The sequence below is a fragment of the Budorcas taxicolor genome, chromosome 15 (genome assembly GCF_023091745.1).
Source record: "Budorcas taxicolor isolate Tak-1 chromosome 15, Takin1.1, whole genome shotgun sequence".
Taxonomy (NCBI): Eukaryota; Metazoa; Chordata; class Mammalia; order Artiodactyla; family Bovidae; genus Budorcas; species Budorcas taxicolor.
In genome coordinates this window covers 32,436,653-32,455,057 of record NC_068924.1, presented here as the reverse complement: position 1 = coordinate 32,455,057, position 18,405 = coordinate 32,436,653, and positions in this window count along the sequence as shown.

Below are 18,405 nucleotides of genomic sequence, written 5' to 3'. Positions count from 1 at the left end.
GTTTTGGATAGAAAGAAATGGAGAACTCCAACTTATGACCAATTCTTCTTTGGTAAATGGGGAAATGAAGGGAAAATGACAAGTGTCTCAAGGCTGGCTAGCATTTCCACTTGAAAATACCAAAGACAAAGAGGTTCATGAAAGGCTCAGGGTCTCAATGACTGAAGTTGTACAAACCAGTCCCTTTTGCACTGCAGCACCGTGTGGTTCTCCATGGAGCTGGGAGGAATGCTCATCCCCATGGGAGAACAGACTTGGAGGGCACCCCATCTCTCAGCCTGTGCCCCCTGCAGATAGCTAATTCCTGCTGGATCAACTTAAAAGGAACAGCTAAGCTTGTGGCCAAGGTCAGTCTCCACATATTTTAAAGGCACAGGTTCAAGTTCAGCCATTAATCCAAATATTTCACACAGTAGTCTGTAGTTGCTCCAGCTGATGTCAAACTTCCAAATGATGCAGAAGACCCAACCTGGGCTTTTCTTGAAAATGGAGACCCCACTTCTCAGATTTTACATATTGAACACAATGTGGTCAAAATACTATCTGTGCCTTAAATCTACCGGGTCCTAAAAATACAAACATCTTTAAAAACTACAGGGGAAAAATAGCATCTTTGGCCTGTTAGAACAACTTAACAAGAATCAAGCAAAGGGTCACAGGTGTGTGTATATGGCAGCTAAAGTAGGATGTAGCTTCTTCTACTCCTCTTCACCCATATGCCTGCCCACTGATTTCAAATAAACACTAAAACGGCAGCGTATGGTCCAAAATATGAAACTCACCTACAACCTCCTCATTCATTAAAACAGTTTCCTTTTCAGAAGCATATACTCCATTGAGACACTACAGTTCAGTGGTTGACACATCTTTCAGGGTTCATCACTTTGTAAACCTTTTCAGAGTTTTCATCCCTCCAAATTGAGAGAACAAAGTGAAGCTGCCTTCCCCTTTACCAGCCCCCAACATACACCTTTTAGTTTTTGGCTGCGCTGGGTCTTTCATGGCTGCACATGCTTTGCTCTTGGTGTGGCAAGCGGGGGCCACTCTGTAGTTGCAGTGCACCAGCTTCTTGCTGCGGTGGCTTCTCTTGTGGCAGAGCATGGGCTCCAGGGCCTTACGGCTTCAGTATCTGTGGTGCGTGGGCTCAGTAGTTGCAGCTCCTGGGCTCTGGAGCATAGGCTCACTAGTTGTGGGCTTAGTTGCTCCATGACATGTGGGATCTTCCAGACCAGGGATTGAACCTGCCTCTCCTGCGTTGGCAGGTGGTTTCTTTACCACTGAGCCACCAGGAAAGCCCTGCCCCACTTTTAAATAAATAGCACACCTTCCTCTACTTAACTGTATAAGGCCTTTAGAGAGAAAATGCTCATCTAACTTCCTTTGCAATGTAGGGTTCCTAGTCCTCCTAACAAGCGTGACACACATTAGCACTGAAGAAAGTCTTCGTTTTGCTAATGAACCGGCACAACAAACTGTTCTTGTGATATTTGGGGAAGCAAACAGAAAGCTCGTAATGGTTGGTTAAAATAGCAAAGAGGTGGCACTTGGATGTGGTGTCACATGTTCAAGGAGTTGGATTTTAAAATAAGCAAATCTGGAAAATGAGGATTTCATCGATAGGGAATGATGCTTCGATGAAGCTCTATTTTCTCCCCAGATTTACTTTTTTAGCCAGGGGACACGAAGACGCTCTTCCATTTATATACACTTGCTAGGCTGACTGTGGATGTTTGGGATTTCCTTGAAAAACCATTATCTTATTTTGACAGTTGGTGTTTTAAGGACAGCATAAAACTCCCAAGAATGTTCTAAGAGAACATTACCACAGGATTGGATTTTTTCCCCATGTTCATTTAATGTGAAATTCTGTGGAAGAGATGATTTGGAGACAATCCCTCCTGTACTCACTTCTCTAAGTGTCAGTCTGGAAGGAAGGAAGAAGAAATGTAAAAACGCCTGCCCCAGAACTGCCAGCAAGAAAGTCTGTGGGAGGGTATTAGGAAGCTAGACAGGGAACTGTATTCAATGTCCTGTGATAGACCATAATGGAAAAGAATATGAAAAGGATGTATGTGTATATATATGTATTTATGTGTGTGTCTCTGTGTGTATATATATATGTATGTGTGTGTATATGTGTATATATATATATATGAAAATGGAAAAAAAAATGAAAGTGTTTGTTGCTCAGTCATGTCTGACTCTTTGTGACCCCATGGACTGTAGCTTGCCAGGCTCCTCTGTCCATGGGATTTCCCAGGCAAGAATACTGGAGTGGGTTACTACTGCTTTCTCCAGGGGATCTTCCTGACTCAGGATTTGAACCCAGGTCTCCCGCATTGCAGGCAGATTCTTTACCATTGAGCTACCAGGGAATCCCATATACATATGCATAACTGAATCACTCTGCTGTACAGCAGAAATTAACCTAACATTGGAAATCAACTATATACATCAATAAAATAAAAAGGAACCTGAGATCAGCCTTTCTTCAAAAAGGGAGCAATTTTGTAATGCCTCTCTACCCTTCAATCCCTTTTGCTTGTCCCCATCCCTTTGGGTTTTCTTGTCCCACCTTTGCCCCAGCCACTTGCAAAGTAGAACTAAAAGCTCAACAGGAATCACCAGTGCCATGACCCCCATGAAACCAGCTCACCCCAACAGAAATCAAGAACCCATAGAAAAATTTTTCCACTGCTTGGAGGAAACAGGTTACTGTTACTGCTGCAAAATCTTTCCCCAAAAAGCTAAAGTCATTTGACTGTCACAATCTAATTCATCTCCATACTTTGGAAGAGTTTTATACTGTTCCCCCATGCCCCCCTCCCCTCCCCGCCCCCCACAATATGCATAAGGAAGCACTGAGGACCAAAGAGAGCTTTGGCTTGTCCAGGGTTAAAAAACAACGTCGCGCTGAATCACAAGACAAAGACCTTAGCTTCTCAGTTCAGGGACTGGTGGCAGCATGTATCACTTTTCAAGGTTATGCTTGAGATGGTAGAGGAATTCAGCGGCTGCTCTGGGGTGGTTGGTGGGATCCTTGATGTAGACTGTACGAAGAAGCTCACAATCAAAAGGAAAAGTTGTTTCAATATGACGCACTTGGTTGGTTTCAGGAACCAATTTCCTGGTAGAGAGAATCAACTGTTTGGGCCACTTGAGACATCTGGAGTAATTTTGAGCTTTCTTTGCACATAAAGTGTTAACAAAGTAGGACCAGTGGACATTAGGGTGGATAATGCTAAAAGTGTTGAGACTTCTCAAAATGTTCATTTCTTTTCACTTCCTGCAAATCTGAGAAATGATCTGAAATGACATCTCAGGTCTGCAGCATGGTGACCTTAACGAAGACTCTCCTTTTTGTGTTAGGACTAGTCAGTTTGGATATGCAAGATCCCTCCATCTTATACCAGTGAATTTCAGTTGTATGGATAATCAGTCAGAATCATTCAAGTCCAGAGCAATCTTTTTTCTAATGTCAGATTTTACAAGACTAGTCTACACTGTTGCCTCAATTTCTGATTTCCTTTCATTCTTCCTGATGGAGTCTTAAAATACTGCGTTGCAGCTAATAACACAAATGATCTCACTGCAGAAAGGAAATTATCTATCCTAGATCATAGAATTTAAAAATAGGCATGACTCTGGGGATGTTTAAATACGGTGATAAAATGTGGATTAAAGTTCACCAGTATCCCATGTCACAGTCATTACTTTCTGTTTCCAAGTAATTTCATTCGTAGACCTATCTGGAAGAAACTCTAAAGTTTTTTGACATCTCTGCTATCGTGATGTATGATGGTGGCAGCCTTGCTTGGTGTCTCTACTCTCAGTTGATGTGCTGTGATCAATGTTGAGTTTGTTCTTTTTATTTAACTCAAGTGATATAACTTCCCAACTTCCAGAAACACTATTTCCTCATTGGTTGTTCAGTTCCTAAATTAATGTTTTGAATGATGGTGTTAGCTAAGTTGTGCCTAGGCATTCAAGAATGGTTGGGCAATTTATAAACTTGTAGGACCATGTTTGTGTTAAACAGTGGAGAAAGAGAGAACTTTTATCACATTAGTGCTTTTTAAAAGCATGATTATTTTTACTACCAAAAATAAAATATACCGTGCAGTGTCTTCATTGTTTTAATAATAATGAGATATTGAGTTTATTTTTTTGTTTTTGTTTTATTTATTTTTTTAAATTTATTTTTCATTGAAAGATAATTGCTTTACAGAATTTTGCTGTTTTCTGTCAAACCTCAATAAATATTGTGATGTTTTAGTTTTTAAAAACAAAATTCCAAAAATGTTCAGTTGTGGATAGAGGAATGTTTTTCATTATCCAGTTGGCCTCTGTATTATGAATACATTGAACAGTGATCCCACCCTCAGCCTTGTTGGACTAGAATTTATCACATCAGTAGGCATTATTTTCACTCCTGGTTGAAGTTAATATGGTGCATCCCATTCTGATGAGCACACTGGGACAACTGGAGAGAAGGGAGGTGGTTGGTATCGGACCAGGGAAATAAGCTGGGAATTGCAAAGAGACAGATGTGACCTTTCTAGTGATACGATGAACCATGATGGAATACCAGGATGTATACAGGATGACAATTAGAGTTAGGAGATGGTCACTGCAAGACAGGTTTCCTCCTTTCTTGGAAACACAACCAATAGGGACACTGCACCCTCTGAAGCAGGCCTCAACTTATTCAGGAATATTCAAGAAGAATGTGTCAGTGGACAAATATTTTGCTGAATGTTTGCTCTCAACCCAGGACTGGAGGAGATATTGAACTTGTGAGAGGAGTAATAAAAGATGCAGTGAGGGTCTTTGAAGAGCTTATCACCTTGAAAGAAATGCCAGTAAATTCAGTTCAGTTATTCCAGAAGCTTGGTGGGTAGAGCTATTTGTTGGGCACTGTACAACAAGTCAGAGGTCAGACAAAGATAAAGACATGGTTCCCACCCCTGATATACTCATTGTCTTAGGTAAGGCTATGAACTCGTAAATAACAATAGAAGGTGGTATTGGCGGCATGCTGTAGTGGCAGAAGGAAGGCACTGCTACTTCTTAGAGCCTGCAAATGCTTACTGAAGGGACAATATCCAATCTGGATCTTTTCTTTTTTTTTTTTTTAATTTTAAAATCTTTAATTCTTACATGTGTTCCCAAATTTATCTGGCTGCGCTGGGCCCGAGTTGTGGCATGTAGAGCCTTAGCTGCAGCCTGTGGGATATAGTTCCCTGACCAGGGATTGAACCAGGGCCTCCTGCATTGGGAGCTCAGAGTCTTAGCCATTAGACCACCAGGGAGGACCTTCAATCTGGATCTTGACTGAAGTAATATTTGTTTAGCACCTGGTAAAATTCCATACTCTTGCTTGTGCTGGGGATCAAAGAAGGATAGGATGGCACCTGTCTTTGAGGAGTTCATGGTCTGTATTAGTAGATGAACAGGTTATGAACCACCGCTCCCCCCAACAGATGGAACAGAGTCGGGTGTAAGTATAAAACAGGTGTAAACAGTTACTAAGAGGACCAGAGGAGGTCTTTTTGTCCTGTCAGAGAGAGTCCAAAAAGGTGGCCTTCCTGAGCTGTTACTCAGTGGATGAGCCCTGTGGATAGATTGAGATGGGATACAGAGAAGGGAAGAACTAATTCTGGCTGGAAGAGGGTGAAAATTGGTCATGACTTTGTGGAAGAGATGACATCGGTCTGAACATTGAAAGTCATGTGGAATTTTCCCAGGCAAGGATAGTGAGGTGAGAGCAGAAGAGAATCCCAAGGAGATGAGGCAGCATGAATTGAGACCTGGGGTGTGAAAGGGCATTGTAAGTCTAGAAGAACAAGGTCGAGGTTGTTTTGGCTGGAATGCATGGGGCATGGAAGGAGTGGGGGAATCCCGGTCAGGAAACTAGCCTGGAACCAGAACATGAAAGCCAGGCTGAAGACTCTCTTGTTTGCTTGTTTCTAAGAGGCAGTGAAGAGCCATGATAATTGGAGGTTTTGAAAAGTAATTTGGGCAGGAGAGAGGGCTTCCCTTGTGGCTCAGCTGGTAAAGAATCCGCCTGCAATGCGGGAGACCTGGGTTCGATCCCTAGGTTGGGAAGATCCCCTGGTGAAGGGAAAGGTTACCCAGTCCAGTATTCTGGCTTGGAGAATTCCATGGACTGTATAGGGGAGTAGAGGGGGAAGGGATTGGAGGAGAAAGGTTAAAACAGTGATCCTCATCAGTGATGAGCAATGTATCAGAATAACCTGGAAACCTTTGCAGGAGACTCAAGCCTAGCTTTTCCTTTAGTTTTCTGTCTTTTCCCTCAACTAAAATTTCAGATACTGTATGGGCTGATGGAAACGTTAGTAGGGGTATTTTGAAAAGCTCGCTGGGTGATGTTGATACATTCTTCCCTCTGTTATTGCATTATTCTAGTCAAGAGAGGCTCCAGGAAGGCTGAGACAATGGAGATGAGAAAGGATGATGTGAGATGCATGAGAGTTGAAATTAATTGGATGAATAGGAGGAGGCTGTGATGGAGACGAAACATAACAAATACTTACGTATCTAGTATAAGCGACTGAGAAGCTATGAACTGAAATGAACTCATGAAGAGAAGTAAGGTCTTTGGAAAGATTATGGACTCTACTTGAAACATGTAGAGTTTGAGGTCACTGGAGGCAGTTGGTAATGTAGGCTGGAGTTTGCGTGCTTAGTTGCTCTGTCATGTCGGACTCTGTGCGACCCCTTTTGGACTGTAGCCCACCAGGCTCCTCTGTCCATGGGGATTCTCCAGGCAAGAATACTGGAGTGGGTTGCCATGCCCTCCTGCAAGGATTTTCCCAACTCAGGGATTGAACCCAGGTCTCCTGCATTGCAAGTAGATTCTTTACCATCTGAGCCACCAGGGAAGCCCATGCTGGAGTTCAGGAGAATTTAAACTACAGACATTCAAGTCAATCATGCGACAACAGAAAACACCACATTGGTGTTTTTCAAACGCAACAGAAAACCAGAGACAAGGGAGATTTGTGTTGGCTGGAGCAGGCAGATACATCTCTGTGAAAAAAATGGACTTTCAGTTGCATCTCAAAGCATTAATAGAAAATTCAATTTCGAGCGATGAGGAGATTAAAAATGGAGGTTACTTGCAAGAAGAGTATGGGGTAAGAAAGAAAAATGCTGTTTCGAGAGGGCAGGACAGTAATATAAATGACTTAATAATAAAACATAATATACCCTCATTTATTTTTCACTCCTAGAAGGAGCCATTATTATTCACAGTTTACAGATGAAGGAATAGGTTCAGAGAGGTTAAACAAATGGCCCACTTGAGGACAAGTGAAACAGTGGCTTCTTTAAATCTAGACTCTTGTTTTGATCCATGAGATTGTATGTCCTTAAAGGCAGTTATCATTTCTTATATGTTGTTAAATACCTCCCGGCTAATGTGTAGCCTGAAAAGACAGTAGGCTCACAGAAAACATTTATTGACTAATTGAAATGTGTCTGGTTTTTTGTATATCAGTTTACTTATTTGCTATCTACTCAAGACTAAATGGCTTTCGCAGGTGGCACACTGGTAAAGAATCCACCTGCCAATGCAGGAGACGCAAGAGATGTGCATTCGATCTCTGCGGTGGGAAGATCCCCTGGAGGAGGAAATGGCAACCCACTGCAGTGTTCCTGCCTGGGAAATCCATGGACAGAGGAGACTGGCTGGCTACAGTCTACGGTGTTGAAAAGAGTCCAGCACTACTGGGCAAACACCCACACAAAGACTACACATGATATATAACTTTATAGGACTGGAAAGTATCTTAATAATTTTCCAGTCTAACCAGCTCACTTTATAGAGGAGGAAATTCAGTCTCAAGAAAGGAAGTGTCAAAAAAAAAAAAAGAAAGGAAGTGTCATACCTAAAATCTCACAACCAGTTATTAGCAGAGCTGGGCCAGTAACCTTGACCAAAGCTTCTTCCACCAAAGCTTTTCTCTCATAACATTCAATCCAAGGGAACCGTGACAGTCATCCCTCTTCTGAGGTCTCTAATACTTGATGGAAATGAAAAATGTGGCTTGGACATAAGAGGTGATTTGATAGGTAAGAACTTTGTCTTTTTAATCATCCAGTCAAATCATTTGATTTAGTGGCATGGATCAGAGAAGCCTGACAGGGAACTCAAGACACAGGAGGTAGTGAACACTTCATCTGAAAAAAAGAATGGATGTAACAGCAACAAAGAAAGACGCTCAGGGAGGTAATGAGTTTCTTCATGTGTCGTCATGAAAAGCTATGGAGCCACCTGTGTTTTGCTCTCTTTTAAATAGAAAACGTGGTCTCACTTACCCGGGACAGATGAGAAGAAATGCCATCCCAGGCTAGAGGACTGATGAGGGAGTCAAGCAGTGGGTGATGGAAAAGAGTCCGGAGCTGGGGTCCAGGACCCCCGGGGATGCTCACAAGCTGTGTGATCTTGGGAAACTCCTGTTGCTTTGCTCTTTCGGGTTTCTTATCTGTGTATTGCGGGTTAGATCAGATCTGTCTAGCTTTTGTCCATCACTGGCCCTTTCAGCTAAACCTCTGCCCACAGTCAATGAGTCTCCTTACCAGCGAGTGGGGTGGGGCAGTGACTTGGGGTGGCTCTGCATTGCCATGGATGTGGGCTCCTAAGGGTGAGCAGAGCCCCTGGGGCTGCAGGAGCATTGAGTGGCAGCCTCTGTGCTCAGTCAGCACCTTGTGGGTCCAGTTGGCTCCTCTGCTCCCTTCTGCTTGAGTTGCTGGTGTTCAGCGGAAACCCAATCTCAACCTGTCAGCAGTGGGAACCTGATTCCCAGCAGCCTGTCCTTAGGGATCAACTCTGCTCTGGCCCTCTGCACTTTACCTACATTCTAGATAAGGACCTAGACATTACTAGATCTCACTCTTTAAAAAAAAGATTTTTTTTTTTTGGCCACATGGTGTGGCACACAGGATCTTGGCTCCCCTACTGGGGATAAAACCCGTACCTACTGCAGTGGAAGCTACGAGTCTTAACCACTGGTCCGCCAGGGAAGGCCCTAGATCTCACTCTTGATTGATGCATCTCATCCCGCCCCTCAAGTTCTACCCCTTTGGTTTTCTTTTATGGCTTAGTTTTTTTTCTTAAAAATTTTTTTTATTTTTTAATTAAGCTACAGTGAAACTGACTTGCTTGTACAGTTTAATGCATTTTAACACATGTATACATCCATGTAATCATCACCAAAAGCAGGACAGAGCAGTTACGGCAACTGCAGAAAATTGTTTTGTCCTGTTTCCTTTGTAGTCATCCCCTCCCATCCCCCCAGCCCCTGGCAATGCTGAGATGTTGAACATGTGTTACCAATGGAATCATGCTAATGGAACTTTCTGTTGAGATTGGTTTCTTTCACTCCATGTAGTGCCTTTCAGGTTCGTCCATATTGTCGTAGAGCTTCCCAGGTGGCACTTGCGGTAAAGAACCTGCTTGCCAATGCAGGAGACATAAGAAATGTGGGTTTGAACCCTGGGTTGGGAAGATCTCCTGGAGAAGGGAATGGCTACCCACTCCAGTATTCTTGCCTAGAGAATCCCATGGGCAGAGGAGCCTGGTGGGCTACAGTCCACGGGGCTGCCAAGAGTCGGACACGACTGAAGCAACTTGGCATGCACAGCACATGTGTTGTTGTATATATCAGTAACTTGTCCTTTTTAAATTGCTGAGTGGTTTTACACTGCATGGATATACCACATTTGGTTTATCCATTCACTGGGAGAAGGTCATTTGGATGGTTCGCAGTTTGGGGTGGCTGTAAAGAGAGCTTCTATAAATATCCATGTACAGGTGTTTATGAAAACGTAAGTTTTCTCTTCTCTAGGGAAAATGCTGAGAAGTTTGCAGTGCTGGGTTGACCCCCTTCATTTTGATCATTTCCCACTTTTGAACTAGGTTTATCCCTCCCCTTGGATTTCTGTTACTGGACTCTCTCTGAAGCCTTCCCTCTTCCTCGGATGAACAGGTCCATCAACTAATACATTTCTGGCTCCATCTCTTCCCTCCCCGGCTCTCCTCTTTCTGGCTAGAAGCTCCCAGCACATCATAAAGCTGGAGCCCATTTTGATTAGTCTGACATCTTTTTCGGCTCTGAATTTGCGGTGATTCGGCTTATTGCACCAGTTTTGAGGTGCCCTCTGCTGGCTGATTTACAAAGCTGGCTTTATGCCTGAGCCAGGGGAGGAATCGTAGGTGCAATGGGAAAAAGAAAAATTATCAGGAAGGGATGTTGTTGTGGCGAACTAACATTGTCGTGACAGCCTGATGGGGACTCTTCCTGTATTTGATGCTACACATATAAAGAAACGCTGCAATATTTTTGTGGTACCCTACAATATTGTGCTTGTCTTCTCAATTGTGGGCAAAGATGGGCTGTCTGGAAAGCTGGACTCAGCCTGGAGCCTGTTACCCAGATTGCTGTTTTGTGAAGACATCCGCATACAAATGACTCAGATCCAAACATTCAGAAATGCTCTTGGAGGGCCATCTGGTTCTTGCTGGTTCTAAAAGCCTCATTCAGCCTGGTAGATGGATCCAGTACAAAAGATAGTGAGGGCTCTTCACTGAGGTTTAAATAGGTTCCACTGACCAAGAAGAGAAGCTGCCTTTTAAAAACAGCTGATAGTGATGCTCTGAGAGCCAGTGGATGATGCCTCTCGTAGGTCAGAGCCTCTCGTAGGTCAGCGGGAGTTTGATAAATATTTAATTGACAATCATGCGCTTGCATGGAGGCTTTGAAACGCACACTCACACACAGAAATGCAATTTTGTATCACCACGGAACATGTGTTAATTTGTTTGGGTGTCTGAAACAGGCTGGGAAGGCGGCTGACCCAGTCTGTCAGGCAGTGAGGTCTGTCTGAGCCTCGGAATCATCATTGTGATGTGTCATATTTAATTCGTGAAGACAGCGCTGTCTGAATGGTGTTGCTGATGGGTGTGCCATTTACACTCACTGGCTGCTGGCCTTTCCGATCAAAGGTATGGCTGCGCGTTCTGTGGCCAAAGGGACAGGGAGTGTCTCCTTCTTGGGAGGCTGACCGGCTGGGGAAGGGAGGGGATCCTGTGCTGTCAGCCTCAGCTCTGGGCTCTGACCAAGTCCAAACAGAGACTGGGCATCTAGGGAGAAGGACGCTCGGTACTAGGGAACAAGAATTTGAGACAGCCACCTGAGCAATCAAAATGCAGGACGTGGTGCTCGTTTCTTGAGTAACCTTTTGTTTCTCTGAGGTTTATCTTTCTCATCTGACAGTGGAACGAGGAGAGGTGCTCATCCTTCCTTTAGTTTATGCAGATAAAAACCCAGTATATCCTGGATTGTGTGTGTGTGTGCTCAGTCATGTCTTGACTGTTTGCGACCCCATGGACTGTAGCCTGCCAGGCTCCTCTGTCCATGGGATGTCCCAGGCAAGAATACTGGAATGGGTTGCCGTTTTCTCCTCCAGGGGATCTTCCTGACCCAGAGATGGAACCCTCATCCCCTGCATCCGCTGCACTGACAGGCAGATTCTTTACCACTGAGCCACCTGGGAAGGTGTATCCTGGATGGTAACAGTGCAATTCATACTTAAATGCATTCTCACTCATGAGGACTCCCCTGGTGGCCCAGACAGTAAAGAATCTGCCTGCAGTGTGGAAGACCTGAGTTCAGTCCCGTTCAATACACTCCAGTGTATCTTGCTTGGAGAATCACATGGACACAGAAGCCTGGTGGGCTACAGTCCATGGGGTTGCAAAGAGTCGGGCACAACTGAGCGACTTTCACTTTTCACTCATGAGAATATCAGGTTGTTGGAGGCAGGGGTCACATCTTATTTCTCTATACTCCCATCTTAGCACAGCACTCAGCCCAAGCAAGAAATGAAAGGGAGCTTGGTAACCACTGTAGATACAAGTGTGGCATTTTTAGGGCACCTGTGAAGTTGCATGAAGTTTATAAGGGTTGACTCTTCAGGGAAGCCATTTCAGCTTTGCCTTGGGTAATTTGTCTTTCTTTTCTTCCCTCTCAATAGAGATGTTGGTGTCCCACATCCTGTTGGTCTCATCTCTCCAGGACTGTGGCCCTTCAGGAAAAATTCCCTACTGAAGGGGAAGCAACAGCCTAGAGGACCTCTTAGAAACGACCGGTAAGTCTACCAGCAAGCTTCTAAAATAAAAGAACTACAGAGATCTCCTCAGTACCTGTTGTCCCCATCTGAGGACACAAAAACCTCTTAACAGTCAAAAGCAAAAGTTAATGATTTGAAACTTTTTAGTTTGTCCTACTACGTCTCTTCTGTGGTGATGACACTTGAAATGATTTCTGACTGTTAATGGAAAATTTTCACGTGGTTGGTTTTGTAAACCTCTGGTGAGGCTTACTGTCTGCAAGGGAGACTTGGCAGGACTCTGCAGGTGACCAGCTTTATTCCACATGGACTGCCCTCTTCTCTCAGTGTTCAACACTTTCAGAGAGTCTTAACCTTCTTTTCCTTAAATTAATTTTTATTTGGGATAGAGTTGCTTTACAATGTTGTGTTAGTTTCTGCTGTTCAACAGAATGAATCAGCCATGCATTTATATATCCCCTCCCTTTTGCAGTTCCTTTCCATTTAGGTCACCACAGAGCATTAAGTAGAGTTCCCTGTGCCATGTAGTATGTCCTTATTAGTTATCTGTTTTATACATAATATCAATCGTGTATTTGTGTCAATCCTATTCTCCCAATTCCTCCCACCACCCCCTTCTCTTTTCTGCTTGGTATCAATATATTTGTTCTCTACATCTGTCTCTCTCTTTCTGCTTTGCAAATAAGATCATCTATACCATTTTTCTTGGAGAAGGCAATGGCACCCCACTCCAGTACTCTTGCCTGGAGAATCCCATGGATGGAGGAGCCTGGTGGGCTGCAGTCCATGGGGTCAGTGAGAGTTGGACACGACTGAGTGACTTCACTTTCACTTTTCACTTTCATGCATTGGAGAAGGAAATGGCAACCCACTCCAGTGTTCTTGTCTGGAGAATCCCAGGGATGGGGGGAGCCTGGTGGGCTGCCGTCTATGGGGTCGCAAAGAGTTGGACACGACTGAAGAACTTAGCAGCAGCAGCAGTATACCATTTTTCTAGATTTCATATATATGTGTTAAATATATGTGTGTGTGTGTATATATATATATATTTTTTTCTCTTTCTGACTTCATTTTGTATGACACTCTCCGGGTCCATCCATGTCTCTACAAATGACCCAATTTCATTCCTTTTTACGGCTGAGAAATACTCCTTTGTATGTAGGTACCACGTCTTCTTTATCTATCCCTATGTTGATGGACACTTAGGTTGCTTCCATCTCCTGGCTATTGTAGATACCCAGTTCTACTGTGAATATTGGGGCGCATGTATCTTTCAAATTATGGCTTTCTCAGGACATATGTCCAGCTGTGGGATTGCTGGGTTATATGGTAGGTCTATTTTTAATATTTAAAGAAATCTCCATACTATTTCCATAGCGGTTGGAGTCTTAACATTCTTTTGAGTGGTTTCTATTGGGCCTTCTCCTAGCCTGATCTCTCGCAGTGTGGCTGGGGCACCAGGGGCTTAAATTGCCTCTTGGTGAGTTTGCTGATGATGGTGATTGCAGTGCTTGTATTTTTTTTTTAAATTTTGGTAAAATACATATAGTATAAAAATCACCATCATAACCATTTTTGTGTTCAGCTCACTGGCATTAAGTACAGTCACATTGCCTTGTTATCATCACCTCAGTCCATCCACAGAACTCTTTTCATCTCACAGAAATGAAACTCTGCTCCTATGGATCAAGTACCACCGCTCCCTCCCGCTCCTGCCCTTGGAACCACCATTCTGCTTTCTGTCTCTATAAATGACAGGTACTCTAAGTGCTTCATAGAACTGGAATCAGACAGTGTTTGGTTTTTTTTTTTTTTTTGGTGGCTGGCTTCTGTCCCTTAGCACACTGTCCTCAAAAGTTCATCCACGCTGCAGCATGTGTCAGAACTCCCTTCTCTCTGGAGGTTGAGTAATACTGCATTGTATGTATATATCACGTTTTATTCATCTGTTCATCTGCAGATGGACACTTGGTTCACCTTCACCTTTTGGCTGTCTTGAAACACTCTGCTATAAGCAAGGATGTACAAGCATCTCTTCAAGACCCTGCTTTCAGTTTTCCTGGGCGTGTACCCAGAGTGAGACTGTGAAATCAGCCGGCGATCCTATTTTTAAGTGTTGGTGAAGGCACCCCATCCCACCTCCCACACTGGCTTGGGTCTGCATTCCACCAACGGTACACGAGAATTCTGCTTTCTCCACATCTTTCCTAACACTTAAGCGCTCCGATGTTTTGATAGTAGCCACTCTAAAGGGTGTGGGCTAGTAGTTCCCTGTGGTTTTGATTTGCATTTCCCTGACAGTTAGTGATGTTGAGCATCTTTTCATGTGCTTATCGGCCATTTGTATGCTATTTTTGGAGAAATGCCTATTCAAGCCCATTGCCCTTTTCTGAATCGAGTTCTTTGTTTTGTGATTGAGCTGCTGAAGTTCTCGATAGGTTCTGGATCCCTTATCAGATATGTGATTTGTAAATATTTTCCTCCATTCACTGGGTTGCCTTTTCACTCTGTTTATCATGTCATTTAATGCATAGAAGTATTGCATTTTGATAGAGTCTGATTAATTTTTTTTCTTTTCCTGTTTGGCTTTTTGTGTTATATCCAAGAAATAATTGCCAAATCCTGTTTTGAAACTTCCCTCCTATATTTTCTTCTAAGAGTTTGATAGTTTTCAGTCTTATATTTAGATCTTTGATATACTTTCTGTAGTGCTCGTTTTCACCCCTTCCTGTACCGTGAATTTCTTAAGCACAGAGACTGTGGTTGTTCATTTTTATATTCTTAGTGCTTAGGGTATACCTGACACATGATAGGTGCTCAGTAAATTATAGATGAATGAAGCAACTTTCTCAGATATGACGAGACTAAATTTAGGCCTATGTTTATAGTGATTTGCCATTTTCATAAGAACAATTATAGCAGACTGTCTTGGAGACCCATAAAGAAATCTCTGAAATAAAAATGTTGAACTGGTTTCAAGGGTGTTTGGTATTGTATTTATTCACTTTCCTTTGAGAATGTCGAATAGTATGCTTGAATATTTGTCACACTAATTGTGTTCTGTTCACACTTGACCTCGAGTTCCTTTCTCATGAGCTCTGCACATGGTGAGATCCATCATGATGAAACAATTAGACAAGCTGTTCTACCATCCATGGTGCAGTGGTAAAGAACCTGCCTGCCAATGCGGGAGCCACAGGAGATGTGAGTTCGATCCTTGGGTCAGGAAGTTCTCCTGGAAGAGGAAATGACAACCTATTCTTGTATTCTCACCTGGAGAATCCCATGTTTAGAGGAGCCTGGCTGGCTACAGTCCACAGGGTCAAAAAGAGTCAGACACGACTGAGTGACTGGGCACACCCGTTCTGCCATCCATGTGGGTCCCTAAAATCCTGCGTCAGCCAGTGAAGGAGATGGGCGCTGGATTGCTAACTGGCCTTGGGAAGCTTACTCCCACACCCCTGTTTCTCCCTTAGTTTTCTCATTTATAAAATGAGAGCTTGTATAAGATTCCTCCTGGTTTTATTTATTTATTTGGCTGCTTGGGTCTTAGTGATAGCATGTGAAATCTTCTCTGCATCATGCGGGGTCTTTCATTGCGGCCTACAGGCTCTCTAGCTGTGGCAGTGACTCTCTAGCTGTGGCAGTGACTCTCTAGCTGTGGCAAGGGCTCTCTAGCTGTGGTGTGTGGGCTCAGTAGTTGTGGTGCGAGGGCTTAGTTGACCTGTGGCCTGTGGATCCCTGGTTGCTCCCCAACCAGGGATTGAACCCACATCCCCTGCATTGCAAGTAGTCTTAACCACCACTCCTTCTAGTCCTAACGTGATGATGAAAGTTTAGGTATTGGCAGTGTGTGATGCATGCTAAGTTGCCTCAGTCGTGTCCAACTCTTTGTGACCCTATGGGCTGTAACCTGCCAGGCTTCCCTTTCCGTGGGATTCTCCAGGTGAGAATACTGAAATGGATTGCCATGCCCTCCTCCAGGGGATCCTCCTGACACACGGATCAAACCCCCATCTCCGACCTTGGCAAGTGATTTCTTTACCACTAGTGCCACCTGGAACCCCAGGTACTGGCGGCAGAACATTTCAAAAAAGAGTCGAAACTCAGCCACTTCTGGGAAGAATTGAAGACAAGATTCACCACCATCCAGCCTCTTCCTGAGCACCTTCCTGCCCAAGAAATGACCTGAGGGTCAGGTAGAGAGAGCCACTGTGCTGCCTTTGCAGTTAGGTTCCTGCTGTGCCACGTGTGCAGGCAATGGGGGCAGAGGATGAGTTGAAAACAAAATTCCTATTATAGTTGTGTGGTCTGAATCAAGGACATCATCTCTGCAACTCAGTGTTCCAAAGCCCATTGTCTCATTCTTGTATCTGTGTGTGACACAGCCAGCTTAAAATATATGACAGCTCCTATTTATACCATTGGCTAAAACTGTGAATGCCATGCTACGTCCAAAATGCCATACATCCTACATATTTCCTGGGCCAGTTTCCACCGAGTGAGGGGCAGTTACAACTGCAGCCTCCTTGGTGAGTATCCTGCAGGAGGTGGACTGTGTCGCACTAAAATCTGACTCCTAGGCTGCCTCTGCCAAGCTCATCATTGGACCTGTCTGAATCTGGATATTGGGTCATCTTCATGGTGCCAATCAAACAGCAAGGCCTAGCAAGGGTATTGGGGAGATCTGGGTTCTTGCCTCCACTATTTCCATCTGAACACTTTGAAAAAGTGACTTACCCTCACTAGGAATGGGTTTCCCCAAGTGTGAAAAAGGAGAGAAATATTCTCTGCTGTGTTATATAGAGATTTGGGCTGTTGAAAAAGGGATGAAACTGGCTTTTACTGAGCGCGTTCTAGGTGCTAGGTCCTGCGCTGTGTGCTTATACAAATGATCCTGTTTCGTGCTCAAATGGCTCCATGAAGGAGCCGCTGTTAGACTCCTCTCAGGATGGCAACATTGATGCGAGAGGTGAAGTGCTTAGTTCAGAGCCACACAGCTTATGCAGAGCAGGGTCAGGACTGCAGTGCACGTCTGCTAGGTCTGAAGCCAGTGCCTTTCCCACATCACTAAACCTGGATGTAGAGTAAAGTGGGCACATTTTTCACTGATAAGGGGCCCCTTCATCCCCTCCTTCCTCTGCTCACAGTGCTGACTTGCTTTCCTTAGGGCTCCTGAGAAAGGGAGCTCTCAACCTTTGAGTCTTACGGCTTTTACTTTTGCTGAAGAGCAGAGTCCACCTATTTTCCCCAGAAACCGTATTTTCAAGAGAAAGAAGTAACTTTTTGTTACATTTGGGGAGGTGGATGAGAGGAAGTGTTAGTTGCTCGGTCGCATCCGACTCTTTGCGACCCCATGGACTGTAGCCCGCCAGGCTCCTCTGTCCATGGCATTCTCCAGGCAAGAATACTGGAGTGGGTAGCCATTCCCTTCTCCAGGGTATCTTCCTGACCCAGAGCTCGAAACCCAGTCTTCTGCATTGCAGGCAGAAATTCTTTACCGTCTGAGCCGCCCAGGGTGGGACAAAAAACAATTGCGGTGCAAAGATCCAAGTACAAGTGAGGTTCATCTACCCGTGCTCTGGCCTTGCAGTCCTTTCTTTTCCTCTCTCTTCATTTTTCTAAACCTACTCTTCAAAACTTCGTTCTCCTTGGGGCCCCTGGTGAGTGTGATGGTGTCCAGATTTCTGCGCCGGGGCCTGGGTTCACAAAAGGCCAAGTTGACGTCCATTCTGCATCTGGCTTTTTTGATGCCAGAGGAGTGCTGGGGTCTCCTGAGGAGCCAGGAGAGATTTGCCTCCTGCAGAGGTTTGGATAAGCCCCAGCTAATCTCCATGGCTTCTTAAGGGCACACCTGCTTGTCTGCCAGCCAGCAGCCTCCTGGCTCATTTCCCATGGGACGGCTGGGGTCAGAGGGCCTCCAGAAAGCCTTTCATCCCCCACTGCCCCGCCAGGCCCCCCTCAGCAGCACCTGGGTTCCACACAGAAGACTTCCTTTGAGGGGAGATCGGGACGTCCCTCCCCAAATGGGGTCCGGTGCCCTTTCCCTTCCTTCTGAGGCAGCTTGCCTGTTCCTTCTTCCTGAAAAAACGTTTAATTCAAGCTTTATCATGCACGGCTCCAAGTTTAGCCCACTGGGGCTAAGCTGCTCTGAATTAGTTTCTGGGCTGCTGAGCTATGAACACATAGTAGGTGCTCAGTAAATAAAGATGATGTCTGACTACGGTCCACGTGGGCATCCAGGACAGC